Raw genomic sequence first — 15,387 nt, forward strand, 5'->3', positions numbered from 1 at the left:
CCATTTTTGAATGATGGCAATGGTTTCTGGGTCAATATGTTCAACCTCACCGTTCCATAGATAGCTTCATCCAATCTCATAAGGAAAAGATGTATTTTTTCTTTTTCTCTTTTGGTTTCTAGGGCCATCACTAGATTGCACGTGCACTTTCCACACTTGCAAGTCAGAATCTGTTTGTAATTTGTCAATTCCTACCACAACTTGGTGAGTCTTCCATAGTATTCCACTATGGTCCTTCCCTTTTGCTTGCACTTCGCGAGTTTGGCCTTAAGTTGTTTCATCCGAGGGCCGTTGATAACGGCAAACCGTTCTCGGATGCTCGTCTACAATTCTTTCGCTTCCTCTTTATGAGAAATCTTTGAGCGAAGCGTTGGTTCTATGGTGTTGCGAATCCACTACACTAATAGCGAGTTTATAGTCCACCAATTTTTGAAATCTGGTAACTCTTCATCCAGCTTCTTGATTGTACCATCAACGAAGTCAAATTTCTTCCTAGCTCTTAGGGTTGTCCTCATGGATCTAGCCCATTCTTCATAATTTCACCCTTTAATTGGACTTGTGTCACCACAATTTCAGGGTTATCATTCGACATAATGTCATAAGCAGAGATTGTTTTTCTTTGGATTTTGTTTTCTTCACCGGCAATTCCTTTGCTTTTATCATCGGTTTCTCCGTAACCTACCATTGTTTTAGGGTTTATGTGTTCTTTCTAACATGCCTCTATTACCATGTTAAATTCAAGACAGGGACAAAAATTTAGAGAAACCGAATAATGGGAGAATTCTTTCTACCTTTCATTCATCATAATGATCACCTCCTTATATACAAATAAGGTTTCTCCTTGCCCTAATCTAACAAGACAACCCTATTCTAAAAGAACTAAAATCCTATTTTACCATAATTATAGTTTCATCATAAATAACTTGTACAATTATACTAGAATAGGGTTCCTACTGACCTAAGAATTTTACCTATACGCCGACGTGTCTGGACCAACTGGTCCAGTCACATTCAGTCTCAATATTTTCTCTTGATATGCTAAAGTGGACAAGTAACAGGGAAAATCACTACAAAATAAAGGCGTAAATTGTGGGAGTTTAATAGCGAGGGTCAGCCTAACCTCCGCCAAATTATATCAAATTGCGGGGGTTCAAACCATCCGCTATCTTATTTATATATATATATATAAAAAAAAAAAAAAGAGAGAGAGAGATTATAGTGAAATATTTGTACAGGCTTATTTATTAAAAGAAAAAGACATTACAGTCTTTTTTTTTTCTCCCAAAATATTTGTACTTCCAAAACACATATTTCATTTCCCTCTCTAACTCCCAAAATATTTGTCACTCCTCTCGCTCTCTTTCTCACTCTAGCAGAAGAGAAGATTATTCCCTCATCTAGCTTATTTTTCGTTCATCTATATTTTTCAACAGTAAGTGTATTTTTTGCTTCTTCTTCAATTGTCTCTTTCTTAAGGTTTATTTTTATGAAATTTTAAGTAGATCGGTGTAGAATTTACCTTTTTTTTTTTTTTTTTTGTATGTGTTGCTCATGTGAAAACATTAACTTAAATTTCAAGAGATTAGCTCAAATTTCATGCTTCATTCTACTTTAATTTTCTCAAAATTGAAATTTTTGTGTGTTTTTGAATTGCACGTGGTTTTCTCTGTTTATAATTGGCGTTTCAATATTGTTGAATTGTATGTGGTTTTCTCGCTGTTGATTATGATGAAAAGAGGAAAAAGGTTTTTCTTCATCTTTCAAATTTGTTTTGTGCTTTGATTTTAGTTCTCTGTTTTAACTTACTTCGATTTTACTTTGATTTTAGTTTTCTACTTCGATTTTAGAATGAAGCTTCGATTTACTTCGATTTTAAATGAAGCTTTATGTTTGTATTTACTTTGATTTTAGTTTTTTGTTTAGATTCTACTTCAATTTTAGATTTCTGCTTCAATCTAATTCGAAATCTAGAACGAAGCTTTATGTTCGTATTTTAAGCTTCAGTTTACTTCATCTTTTCGCATAGATATTGTTCGATTTCATATTGGTATTGTATTTCGCATAGATGTTGGTCTTTTATTCATCTTGCATGTTCAATTTTCTGTGTTGCTTTATATTGTTCTCTTCTTACAGGTTAGAGTCTCTCTATAATTTGCTTCCTTTGTCTCTCAAGCTTTAGGTTAAATTTTGCTCTGTTTTGTAATTTTTAATACTTGGCTGAATGTTAGTTTATTTTTGAAGGAAATCGTGCTTCAGTAATGTGTAGCTTGTGGATGATTTGTTTAATTTCTTTGTTGAAGAATTCTGTGATGAATGTTGACCGATGTTAGTTTAGTTTTGTTGAGGATTCATACTGTGCACCCTTAACTACTTAGGATGTGAATTTATTTATGAGGACATATATTTTCATAGCATCATTATTTAATTAATTCTTTACTTCCAGTTGTACAACCAAACAACTTTAGCTGTAATTGCACAAAGTTTAAAGAGAATTTGTCAAATGTACAAGTGATTTTCAGTCTATTCTTCATAATCTATATATTTTCTTTTCCCATAGACCTGCCTGATTATGAAAGCATCAACTTAGTTTTAAGGGATTTTCTCAAAATGTATAACTTTGCAAGCTTGGCAAATGTTCTGGTAAATATGATCCTACTCCTAGCCTTGAAACTTTCTGAATGTAACAAAGTTTCAAAATTTTAACCCTCTTCATAGTCATTTGGTTTGATGATCGAATGTTCACTAAGCTTTCTAGATGAACTATTAACTTCACCGAATATATATATATATATATATACAGTGCACCCTTAACTGCTCCCTGTATTTTTTTTTGGTTAAGTTTGTTTCCCGTGGTTAAGTATTATTCAGTGAGCCTAGAAGGTCCCTAGATGTGGTTATAAAGGTATAAGCTCTATAATTTTACAACCATATCTTTATTATTTATCTTTAGACTTTATATTTGCATGTAAAAGTATAAGCTCAATCAGTACATTGTTCCGTTCTGTAATTTTAGTATCTGCTGGTTATGGACTAATTTAAACTAATTTCAAATTTAAATCGAATTTTATGTTCTTATTTTTTCCAAGTCTTTGCTAAATACTTCAACTATCGAAATCAAGAAGTTATAATTGGTCAAATGCTTTTCATTTCATGAAGTAAATATGTGGTTCTTATCTTTAAACCTTTCAAGGTATTTCTTTTTTCCTTTATAGTAACTGGATGTTATCCTTTTATAGGAAACTACTATGTCTTCCCTATTCCTTTTGGGTTCTGATTGTTAGGAAGCTAGGAGATCCAAATTTTAGGTTGGGTTTTTCTAATTTGGAGTCTAAGAGGGAACGATAGGTGCTTTTGTGTTTTTGGGGTGGCTTTCTTGAATTGGAACATGTGTGCTCTTGCTGTTAGAATATCACCCCTGGAAACATAAGAAATAATCATATGGAAGACCATATTAACTCCTCTATTATTCTATAAGAAACTGTAGAGTTTCTACTAGTTTGGCATACTTGATATCTCTAAATCATAGTTGGGATATGGATGTCAGTGGGTGAATCACTAAATTTATCCCATTTTCGCAACTTGAAATGCTCGTTAGATATTTGTATTTAACCTGTGTAGTTAAGGTTCTCTGCTTTCTTGCTTCTGAGTTCTGATCATACTATTAGAAGTGAATTTAACTTTCATATTAAATTAATTTGCAAGTGATGTATTTTATGGATAATGGGCACAACTGTGCAATATGTACTCCTCTTGTCTTCATTTGCAGATTACCGTTGTTGAAGGTAATTTATCTCTTGTCTTCTTCTCTATTTCGCTAATTGTTTATCACTCGTCTTAAAGTTGATATTCTCCATGCTCGTTTAAGCTTAATCTTTTGGTGAAAACTCAATTCCATGAAGATTTAACAAGGCTACTTCATGTAAAAAGAGAGTGAAGTTTGATATTTTCTGAATAAAACTGGATTAATTCTCTCAGGTGTATTCATTTATTTTTTCTGAATAAAACTGGCATTTGTCCAGGAACACCACTAGTGAGATGTCAATTACTGGGATTAGATGTCCTTTAGGAATATTAGAGACAAAATAAAGTTGTGATACTTTATAATGGACAAAACTGGGCATTATGTACAATTCTCTAACATCTACTATGATGACTGATCAATTTATTCAACTTTAATCTTCTGCGGATGGTTTCTTCTTTGCTTCATAAAGAGTTAAAGGTTCTCATGGAGTAGCCTTGTTCTTTTGGAATTGATTCATGACATTCCATCTTTTGTATGTTAATCAAAGAGTTGATACTAGTTGGTCTTGGATTTGAATGTATATTTTAGGAGCATGAGGATCATCATATAATATGATTTCAGTTCTTTCTGGTTTACTAGTTGATTTCGGTGAAACCTTATCTTTTCTATTTTTCTTCACTATCCGCTTTCTGGTAATGTATTCACAAATCTCTCTCTTTTTTTTTTTTTTTTTGCAGCCGAGTGATGCAGCTAACTGTTAGCTGATCCATGGATACAAGATTTTCTAACTCTAATAATCATGTAATATGATTAGTTGACTAAAGTGATTTTTTGACGATTTCAGCTTAGTATTTTGTAGTTTAATAAAACGTTGATATTTCTCAATTTTGATATTCTAGTTTAGTGTTAAATATATCCAGATCTGTCTTAGAAAAAAGTTGAGAAAATACATAACCCCCCCCCCCCCCCCCCCCCCCTCAACGTATATTCAGATTAATTATGACGCACCCAACCTTTGCAGGCGATCTATTACTGCCCTAGCTTTATTTTTTCTGTATTTTTGTACTTTTTTTGGTTGACATGGCACAATCAAAATTTGATGTCCAGTTGCACAGTAGAGAGTGTTGCACGCTCTCCGCCTGATGTGCCGTGAAATTACGGGATATTCGATTCTAATTTCTTAAGCTTTTGTAACTCTTCAAGCACTTTTTTGGTGTTACTTTTCGTGTGTTTTTGTCATTTTGTAGGAAACGATATTCGGAAAGCATAACGGAGCAAAATGAAGGAAAATAGGCCAAGGACACACTTTGCACAACATGTGAGCCGCATGTCATGTCTGCGGATCCACAATTCCACCGCATAGCATGACAGGCCACTCGCATGAAAGGTTGTGCAATTTACAAGATCAACATGCGACTCGCATGTTGAACTTGCGAGACAACAGTGTTAACGCAAACCTTGTCCGAAATCTGGGAAGCCTGAAGTCAAGAGCATAACATGCGGCTGCTGAGCATGTTTCGCGTCTCGCATGATTGTCTTGCAACACAACATGCGAGACGCACGTTGCGCACGTAGGGTTTTTTTTTTTTTTTTTGTATAATATTGGTTTTCTATTCAGTTTTATGTGATTTAGAAGTGATCGGAAGAAACCAAGTGAAAATAAAGTCAAAAAGAGGCCAAACTGGACAGTTTTGCAAAAACGGGACAGATTTGCAAAACTGAAACTTTGGGGTTTATTTTGTCATATTTTGACTTGGGAAAGTTGAGGAGCTACAAAAGAGAGACTTGAGGCATATCATTTTCATCTTTGGCCATTTTCATCAAGCTTGGAGAGCTAGGTTTTTGCATCCACACTTTGGGATTGAAGATTTTGATAAGAAATTTCTTAATCCTTTACTCATTTCTTCTTTTCCTTGCTATGTATTGATTATTTAAGTGTGTAGCTTTCTATTCCATTACTTGAATCTTGTTTATGAAAATATTCTTGATTAAAGTTTGGTTTGAAGCTCTTGTTTTGCTTATGTATTGAATGATTTTTATTCTTAATGAAGTGGGTTATTGTTTCTTTAATTAATCTCGTTCTTGAATGTTTTCAAAGGGATTAGCTAACCCTAGAACTCACCCATTTAATTTGATTTGAGCTCGAGAGAGGAAAGTCAATTTGGGAAAGATTAGTTAACAAGGATTTGTGGCATAACACTTATCTAATGACTTGAGCTCGAGACAGGAAAGTCACTTGGGATTATATTGATTGTGCCTAATATCACACTGTAAGGCTTGAGAAAACTTAAAGTGAAATTCATTGATTTAGTTGAGAAACTTTCAATGAGATTTTAGAAATCATTATCTATTAACATAACCTCGTTCTTAGTTGTAATATCGTAAAATACGTTGGATCGTTACTTGAGTGTAGTCTCCTATTATCCATCCTTGTGGCCATTGATCATTTTACTTGCTTTCTAGGTTAGTTTACATTTCCGCATTAGTTATAATTCTCTCAAAAATCAAAATATTATCTATCGTTTGGCTTTAGCTTAGTTGGTGAAAGTTCCTTACTTTCTTAATCGCCTAGTATATTGTTTCCTATGAGATCGACCCCGACTCATAGTTGGATAAATTATATTGCATACGACCGTGTACACTTTCTCTTTGAGGAGTGAATTTGGACGTTATCAATTTTGGCGTCGTTGCCGGGGAATAATTTGACGTATTTGGGTTAGTTTGGGATTTTAAGCTTGCTTGCTTTGGTCCAAACTTGTGAATATGTGTTTGTGATTTTTCGTGTTTCTTTGTGTTAGTTTTTATTTTTTGTTATTTATTTTTGTTACTTGTGTCTCTATGGCATCTTGGAATGAAAATGGGTTTGATGGTTGCAACCTATATTTTGATGACCCATGTCCATATTGTGGAGGATCCCACTTTTGGCAAGATTGTTAAAATGCTCCCGGGAGAGAGATGTGTGCACCGTCTCAATCCTATAATGAGAGTATTTGTAATATATGTGGTGGTCAAGGTGGACATTGGGTGATTGTCCCAATTATTTTGCTCTCCCTCCCCTAAGTTGTTCTAACGAAAATGCTAGTTGTGCTTTTGAGTTTGACAGGGACAATGACATGGCAAATGAAGGACAAAGTGCCGGATTTGAAGGCATCATGGCAATGCTCCAAACATACTTAGATCGGGAAGCTAAGATGGAGGAAGAGCGAAAACTCGTCCAACAATCCATTTTAGAAAATGGAGAAGCTATGAAAAAAATGAATAATTCATTTGAGGATGTCAATTCCTCAATTGTCATGGAAGTGTCGACTCCTCAAAATGAAATGGTTGAAGAAGAGATTTCAAGTTTAAAAGATGAGCCCGAAAATTCTTGTGACCACAACGAAAGTTGTGAAATTGAAGTAATGGTTCAACTTGAAGAAGAAGAGCAAAATCTTGAAGAAGAAATCTCCAATTCTCAAAAAGAAGAAGTTGAGAAAATTTTGAAAAGCATAATGGGTAAGAATGAAAAATATGGGCAAGTCTTGACCAAATTGTGGGAAGAAGTTCAACATGGAGATGATGAAATTATCCAAAAGGTGTATCTCACCATGGATGGATTTTTACAAGAGTTGAACGACTCTCACAATGAAGAAAAACTTGAATGAAAATTTTGAGCCAAGATTGGCTAATGAATCAAGCTCAACAACTTGAAGCCTATGGAGATCACCGTGAAGGCATTTTACGGATGATGGAAGAATTTCTAAAAATGCATGTTGAGCAAAGTCAAGAAGTGGAGCTACTTGAAATTGCTATCCGGAAATTGGAGGCCGAATTGAATGCAAAGATTGAAACATGTAATGCTCTATATCAAAGGGCCATGGATTGTAATTTTGAGTTGGTTTCCAATGAAGAATATGTCAAGATTGATTTTCATGAGCTAATGGTGAATTGTCAACCGACCAATCCCAAAATAATGCAAGACGCTGAGATTGAAGAAATGATACTAGAGTTGCATAAAAAAGTTCATGAAATGGTTTTTTGAAGACTCTAGTTCATTTTTGGGTAAGGATGTCAAAAATGAAGCGAATTTGAAATTGAAGCACATTGGACCACATTCCAACCATTTTTCAACATTGTGCTTAGTTGATGATATGGAAGTTGAACTAACCGAGCCTATGGAGAATTTTGGAGATGAAGAAGAAAGTATTTTCATTTTGAAGTTTGCTATGCCAAGAAGACAAAATGCAATGCCTCACTTACGGGCCAAGAAGTGCAAAATGCGACACCCGAGAGTTGACCTCTTTTCTTTCCTACCACCACCTCACGAGCATCACCGGAATCTTGATTCAAAGTTAGGGTGCAAATTCATATCTTCCACATGGAGGGAAAAATGGTAAAGGTAACCGTCGTGCCGCGACTTTAACTTAAGCGCTTGGTGGGAGGCAACCCATCGTTTTAAAAATTTTAAATCGTTTTTGAAATTTTATTTTTTTAGAATAGTTTAGTTTATGATTTTTGACTAATCTGCAAATTTTCAGAATTTTTGGAGTTGTTTTGAGCAGGTCGGATTTCTGGACAGCCCCAAACCAGTAGCTGCTGAAAATTGCAGCACTGTTAATTGGACCGTTTTGCACAGTTTTTGCAAAACTGCACATTTTCTGCAAAACTGTCCAATTTTTTTTTTTTTTTTTGTCATTGTGCAGTGAGGACACTGCAATGTTTTTAGTTGGGGGTGACATGTGGTAGCACATTATATTTTAGTTATGCTTGATTGTGTGCCTTTGCCGGGCTTATTTTGTGACTGTTGGTGTGGCTATGGATAAACGTTACAAATGGAACTTGCTCAAATTTCTAAAAATTTTGTTCTTTTGGCATGTTGTGGATTAGTCACTCTTATTATTTTATTTTCTTTCTTAGCTTCTTTCATTAGTCTTGTAGTTTAGGTGTAGGTGCTCCTTTGAGGAAAAATATGGAAACTCTTGGCTTGTTTGGTACTAATAGAGTTAGTCTCTTGCATGTGAAATGTTGAAATGCGAATACCCTCCAATTTTTTTGTGAAAGTTAAAAAGCAAGGTGCATAGGAAAGAATGACCTTTGTGATAACTTTTTGGCTCATTTGGTGACTCTTTACCTACTAGTTAGGTTTACTTTGAATTATGAGATATTGCTCTAGTTGTTCTTGCTTAGGAAGTGAAATTGCTCCATCTTGACTAGTTCATATGCCATGTGTGGTGAGTGTTTGTTGAATAATTCTTATGTTTACTTTTATCATCTAGAACTTGCCCGGTTAGTCTTTCAATGCTAATTTTGATTATGTTGGTTGGAGAGATGACCTTGGGCTATCTTTGTGATTTTTGAAAAAGCCTCTTTAGCCTTTCTAGCCTACCATTGCATAAATAATATCACTAGTAACTCCATTTGAGCCTATGACATTTTCTTTGATTGCCATATTACAAGCCTTTACTCTTCTTGATGAAACTCTCTCTTTTGAGCCTTTCCTTCCTTGAACGTTAAATTGTGAATTTGAGGGTGTTAGTATTGCTTGAGAACTGGTGAAGATTGATGTTGTGGAAAAGTCAAAAGAAATGAAGAAAATTTGAAAAATACAAAAACGTTGCAAACTTTTTGTGCAAAAAAATGTATCTTTGTGAAAAAAAAAATTAGAAATCAAGAAAATGGTTGCACAAAAAGAAGTTGGAATAATTGAGGAAACGAGTATGCAAAGGAAGGAGTGATGTTTTGAAATGAAGAGGAAAGTAGACAAAAGGTTTTGTGTAGTGTTCAAGGAGGGCGTAGTCACTTGTATCCCAAATACTTATCCTACCCTTCCCTAAGCCTACATTACAAGCTAAAAAGTCCCTATGTGATCTCCAACCGAATGTTCTTGAGTTAGTAATGATTGAAAATAAGGGCAAGCTTATGGTGTGATATTTGTTAGCACTAGAATTTCTTTATTGAGTGTGAGTGACTTTGTGTATATGTCCCTTGTGTTGTTGTTGTTGTGAATATAGTGATTTTGAGACTTTCTTTCTTGTAAGGGCATATGGATTACGATAGATTGGTGATGTTGAAAAATTTCAAGTTGAGTCAAATGAGCATATCTAGTAAGCTAGTGGTTTTGAGTCACTTATTGAGGCTTGAGTGTTGTCGCTTAATTGTTTTGAAACTCCATTGCTTCTAGAAATTATATTTTGAAATGAGGGAGTTATTTGGTTGAAGTTTCACATGTTTGTAGCCTAATTATTTGTACCAATCAAAGTCATATTTTTGTGCTTAAAGTGGATCCTCATTGAGATTTTGATTTTGATTTTCTTGAGGACAAGCAAAGACTTTAAGTTGGGGGTATTGATGTGCCGTGAAATTACAGGATATTCGATGTTAATTTCTTAAGCTTTTGTAAATCTTCAAGCACTTTTGGTGTTACTTTTCGTGTGTTTTTGTCATTTTGTAGGAAAAGATATTCGGAAAGCATAACGGAGCAAAATGAAGGAAAATAGGCCAAGGACACACTTTGCACAACATGCGAGCCGCATGTCATGTCTGCGGATCCACAATTCCACCGCATAGCATGACAGGCCACTGAAGAATAGAGAATGAAAGGTTGTGCAATTTGCGAGATCAACATGCGACTCGCATGTTGAACTTGCGAGACAACAGTGTTAACGCAAACCTTGTCCGAAATCTGGGAAGCCTGAAGTCAAGAGCATAACATGCGACTGCTGAGCATGCTTCGCGTCTTGCATGTTTGTCTTGCGACACAACATGCGAGATGCACGTTGCGCACGCAGGGGTGTTTTTGTATAATATTGGTTCTCTATTCAGTTTTATGTGATTTAGAAGTGATCGGAAGAAACCAAGTGAAAATAAAGTCAAAAAGAGGCCAAACTGGACAATTTTGCAAAAACGGGACAAATTTGCAAAGCTGAAACTTTGGGGTTTATTTTGTCATATTTTGACTTGGGAAAGTTGAAGAGCTACAAAAGAGAGACTTGGAGCATATCATTTTCATCTTTGGCCATTTTCATCAAGCTTGGAGAGCTAGGTTTTTGCATCCACACTTTGGGATTGAAGATTTTGATAAGAAATTTCTTAATCCTTTACTTATTTCTTCTTTTCCTTGCTATGTATTGATTATATAAGTGTGTAGCTTTCTATTCCATTACTTGAATCTTGTTTATGAAAATATTCTTGATTAAAGTTTGGTTTGAAACTCTCGTTTTGCTTATATATTGAATGATTTTTATTCTTAATGAAGTGGGTTATTGTTTCTTTAATTAATCTCGTTCTTGAATGTTTTCAAAGGGATTAGCTAACCCTAGAACTCACCCATTTAATTTGATTTGAGCTCGAGAGAGGAAAGTCAATTTGGGAAAGATTAGTTAACAAGGATTTGAGGCATAACCCTCATCTAATGACTTGAGCTCGAGAGAGGAAAGTCACTTGGGATTATATTGATTGTGCCTAATATCACACTTTAAGGCTTGAGAAAAGCTTAAAGTGAAATTCATTGATTTGGTTGAGAAACTTTCAATGAGATTTTAGAAATCATTATTTATTAACATAACCTCGTTCTTAGTTGTAATATCGTAAAATACGTTGGATCGTTACTTGAGTCTAATCTCCTATTATCCATGCTTGTGGCCATTGATCATTTTACTTGCTTTCTAGGTTAGTTTACATTTCCGCATTAGTTATAATTTTCTCAAAAACCAAAATATTATCTATCGTTTGGCTTTAGCTTAATTGGTGAAAGTTCCTTACTTTTTTAATCGCCTAGTATATTGTTCCCTGTGGGATCGACCCCGACTCATAGTTGGGTAAATTATATTGCATACGACCGTGTACACTTTCTCTTTGAGGAGTTGATTTGGACGTTATCACCGCCACATTGGCGCCACGTCAGTGCCACATCACTGCCACATCGTCGTCGTCTTCTTATTCTTCTTCTTCTTCTTCTTCATTTCAAGAAATCAATTAACCCATTTTCCTCCATTAGCACACACATATTCATTTTCATCATCAATCATAAAAAGCTTATTTTCAAGAAATCAACCAACCCATATTCTTCCTCCATTAACACGCACACATTCAACCCATTTTCTTCCTCCATTAACACACACACACATTCAACCCATTTTCTTCCTCCATTAACACACACACATTCAATTTCATCATCAATCATACATATCTTTTCAAGAAATCAACCAACCCATTTTCTTCTTCCATTAACACACACACATTCAACCCATTTTCTTCCTCCATTAACACACACATTGAAGGGCAACCAGTCCATTTGAAGGGCAGTTCGTGCAATTTCTTCATTGTTTATTTTGTAAACAATGAAGGGCAATTAGTGCAACCAGTTCATTTGAAGGGCAATTCGTGTAAATAATGAAGGGCAACCAGTCCATTTGAAGGGCAGTTCGTGCAATTTCTTCATTGTTTATTTTGTAAACAATGAAGGGCAATTCGTGCAACCATTGAAGGGCAATTCGTGTAAACAATGAAGGGAAACCAGTCCATTTGAAGGGCAATTCGTGCAATTTCTTCATTGTTTATTTTTTAAACAATGAAGAGCAATTAGTGCAATAAATATTTTTGAGCAACCAGTCCATTTGAAAGGCAGTTCGTGCAATTTCTTCATTGTTTATTCTAAAGAAAATGGGTTGAATGTGTGTGTTAATGGAGGAAGAAAATGGGTTTAATGTGTGTGTGTTAATGGAGGAAGAATATGGGTTGGTTGATTTCTTGAAAAGATATTTATGATTGATGAAAGAATTTGAATGCGTGTGTGTCAATGGAGGAAGAAAATGGGTTGAATGTGTGTTGTTAATTTTGAAGAAAATGGGTTGAATGTGTGTGTGTGTGTTAATGGACGAAGAAAATGGGTTGAATGTGTGTGTGTTAATGGAGGAAGAAAATGAGTTGATGGATTTCTTAAAATGAAGAAGAAGAAGAAGGGTTTAGTGATGAAGAAGACAAAATTAATGGAGGGTTTAATGGTTAATTAGAGGTTAATTAATGTAAATATAATTAATAAAAGAAAAATCAAATGAAAAAAAAGAAAGGAAAAGTGTCACTGACGTGGCAGTGATGTGGCACCAATGTGGCGGAGAGTGTGCAACACTCTCCACTGTGCAACTGGGCATCAAATTTTGATTGTGCCATGTCAGCCGAAAAAAGTACAAAAATACAGAAAAAATAAGGCCAGGGAGGTAATAGGTCGCCCGCAAAGGTTGGGTGCGTCATAATTAATCCGAATATACGTTGGGGGGAGGGGGGTTATGCATTTTCCCAAAAAAGTTTGGAAAGTTATTTTTGGTAATAATGGAAAAATCAAATCCACCACACTGATTTTGGCCACAATTGCCCAATAAGGGCAGGACAATAAATTCACATAGGTATCTACTTATGTCAAATCAGTGACATTTCTACCCTTCTCTCCCAAAATTCATCTTAACTCAAAATTTGCATCAAATCTCTCTCATCAATTCAATTTTAGATTTTTCCAATACATGGAAAATCTCAAAAGATGCACACATATATCCTTTCCCATAAACAATCAATGTTGATATTCCCCTTCTTTTTGTTGTATACACGTACATAGGTTTATACTATACACAGAAATACAATTATCTTGTATATAATTCATTTATTTTTTACTACAACACAAGGCACATATAACTATGAATTTTTGCTATGAATTTAAAAATCATAGCTAATATATAATAATAGCCACAAAAATTCGAATTCCATAACTACAAATTTATAAAATTTCTTAGCCACAAAAATTAAATTAATTGACAAAGTTAATTCCTCATTTTTGCTATAATTGCTAACAGCCGTGGAAATAATTACCTAAATAGCTACAACTTTTTTGCTACAATAAATTTTTGTAGCTGATCATAAGTTTTTGCCACGCGATAAAATTTGATATAGCAGTTATAACTTTTTAGCCACAATAACTTATTTAAAACGAAATGTTATAGCTAAATAAATATTATTGCTTCAAGGTATGAAATTTTTTTGCAATAGTTAAATGATATAGCCACAACTTTTTGCTATAATAAAAACTTGTAGCTAATCATTAATTTTTGCCACGAGTTGAAATTTACTATAGCGATAGTAACCTTTTAGCAACAAAAAGTTATTTAAGACACAAATGTTGTAGCTAAATAAATATTTTGCTCCCAGTAAACTTGTGAAAATAGTCAGCTTAATAGCTATAATCATTTGTCATGACAAAATAATATAGCCATAAATTTTTATCACGAGTTAAATTTTATTGTAGCAATAATAATCTTTTAGCCACATTAAATTATTTGAAACAAAATCTTGTAGCTAAATGAATATATTTTCTTCAAGTTATATTTGAGAGAAAGTGAGTATGATTTGCTTAATAATTACAATTATTTGTCATGATAAAATGCATAATTACAAATTTAGAGTGATAATAAACTTCCATAAATTATAATATTTGTTATACACGTGAGGTTATCACTGCAATAGTAATATTTAACCACAATAAATCAACTATAAGAATTAATATTTTTGCATTGATTACGAAAATTGTGATAACAGTTGGTTTAACACCGTTAAGTTATGAAAAGAAGATTAAATATAAAGTTTAAATAACATTCAAACAAAAGAATAAAGTGAAAAAAGTAATCTTTAACAATACATCATTTGTATATCAATCTACTTGTAACCTCAAAACTTACCAAGCTCATAATTATTTATTCTAAATTGTTATTTTTGCATGTAAATTATGTAATTTTGTAAGTAAAGACAAATATTTATTGATGATTGTAAAGATATTTATGTATATGTGGTACGTTATTATTTTCAAATAATTTCTTGTAATCACTCATTTTCAAAAAAAGCATTCACATTGAGGACTTTAATGGTTGTAGAGATACATTATGTATATGGTCCTTAATTATTTCTAATAAGTAATTACAAGTAATTTCATATATTTAAGAATTTAATTTTAAATGAGTTCTCATATATTGATACATATTGCGGTGGTGTTGGTGCATTTAGTTTTGATAAATTGATAATAATATGTGTAATGCCATTTCGTAGCAACATAATAATGGATTTATGGTTACATCACAAATTAAATAGAAAAAAAACATATTAAAATAATGAATTTTTTTGATTAAAAAATAGCTTTTGTTGCTAATTCTTGCACTAACGTATGCTGAAACATTTAGACACAAAATCTCTATCGCTTACATTAATTCATATTAGTTTTACATAATTTTATTATTAAATTATACCAAAAATTAAAAATTTAATATGGTTGGTATCTAAATGAATAACTAATTATGTAATAATCTTTGTTAAATAAGTATTAGTTGTAAATACCAATTTTAAAAAATAATGAAATTATATCTAATTAATGCGTGAAAAATATTACATAGAGTTTAAAATAACAATAATTTTTTCCAACTACATTGTAATGGTACATTACTATCTTAATAACTTCTTAACTATCATAAATCAAATTGTACAATGTATATATAATATAGTTTGTATACAAAAAGGATCTTGCATCTCTTTTGACTATTCTTTGATATTTTATTATTAATTTACACCAAAAATTAAAAATTGAATATGGTTGGTATTAAGTTTTATAATGTTAAGGATTTAATACGATTGAT

The 15,387-nt window shown here is 33.3% G+C and overlaps 1 long non-coding RNA gene across 2 annotated transcripts; it reads left to right on the top strand.

Annotated features, from left to right (window-relative positions):
* The first annotated feature begins 948 nt into the window (after positions 1 to 948).
* On the top strand, positions 949 to 5,642 carry LOC132643510 (uncharacterized). 2 transcript variants are annotated; one of them, XR_009583635.1, is made up of 2 exons: positions 949 to 3,782; positions 4,480 to 5,642. It is a non-coding gene; the product is annotated as an uncharacterized LOC132643510 (long non-coding RNA). The 2 variants fall into 2 exon arrangements; XR_009583634.1 differs by having other exon boundaries at positions 949 to 1,432.
* The last annotated feature ends 9,745 nt before the right edge of the window (positions 5,643 to 15,387 follow it).

Source organism: Lycium barbarum, chromosome 6, assembly GCF_019175385.1.
Source record: "Lycium barbarum isolate Lr01 chromosome 6, ASM1917538v2, whole genome shotgun sequence".
In the NCBI taxonomy this organism is placed as follows: domain Eukaryota; kingdom Viridiplantae; phylum Streptophyta; class Magnoliopsida; order Solanales; family Solanaceae; genus Lycium; species Lycium barbarum.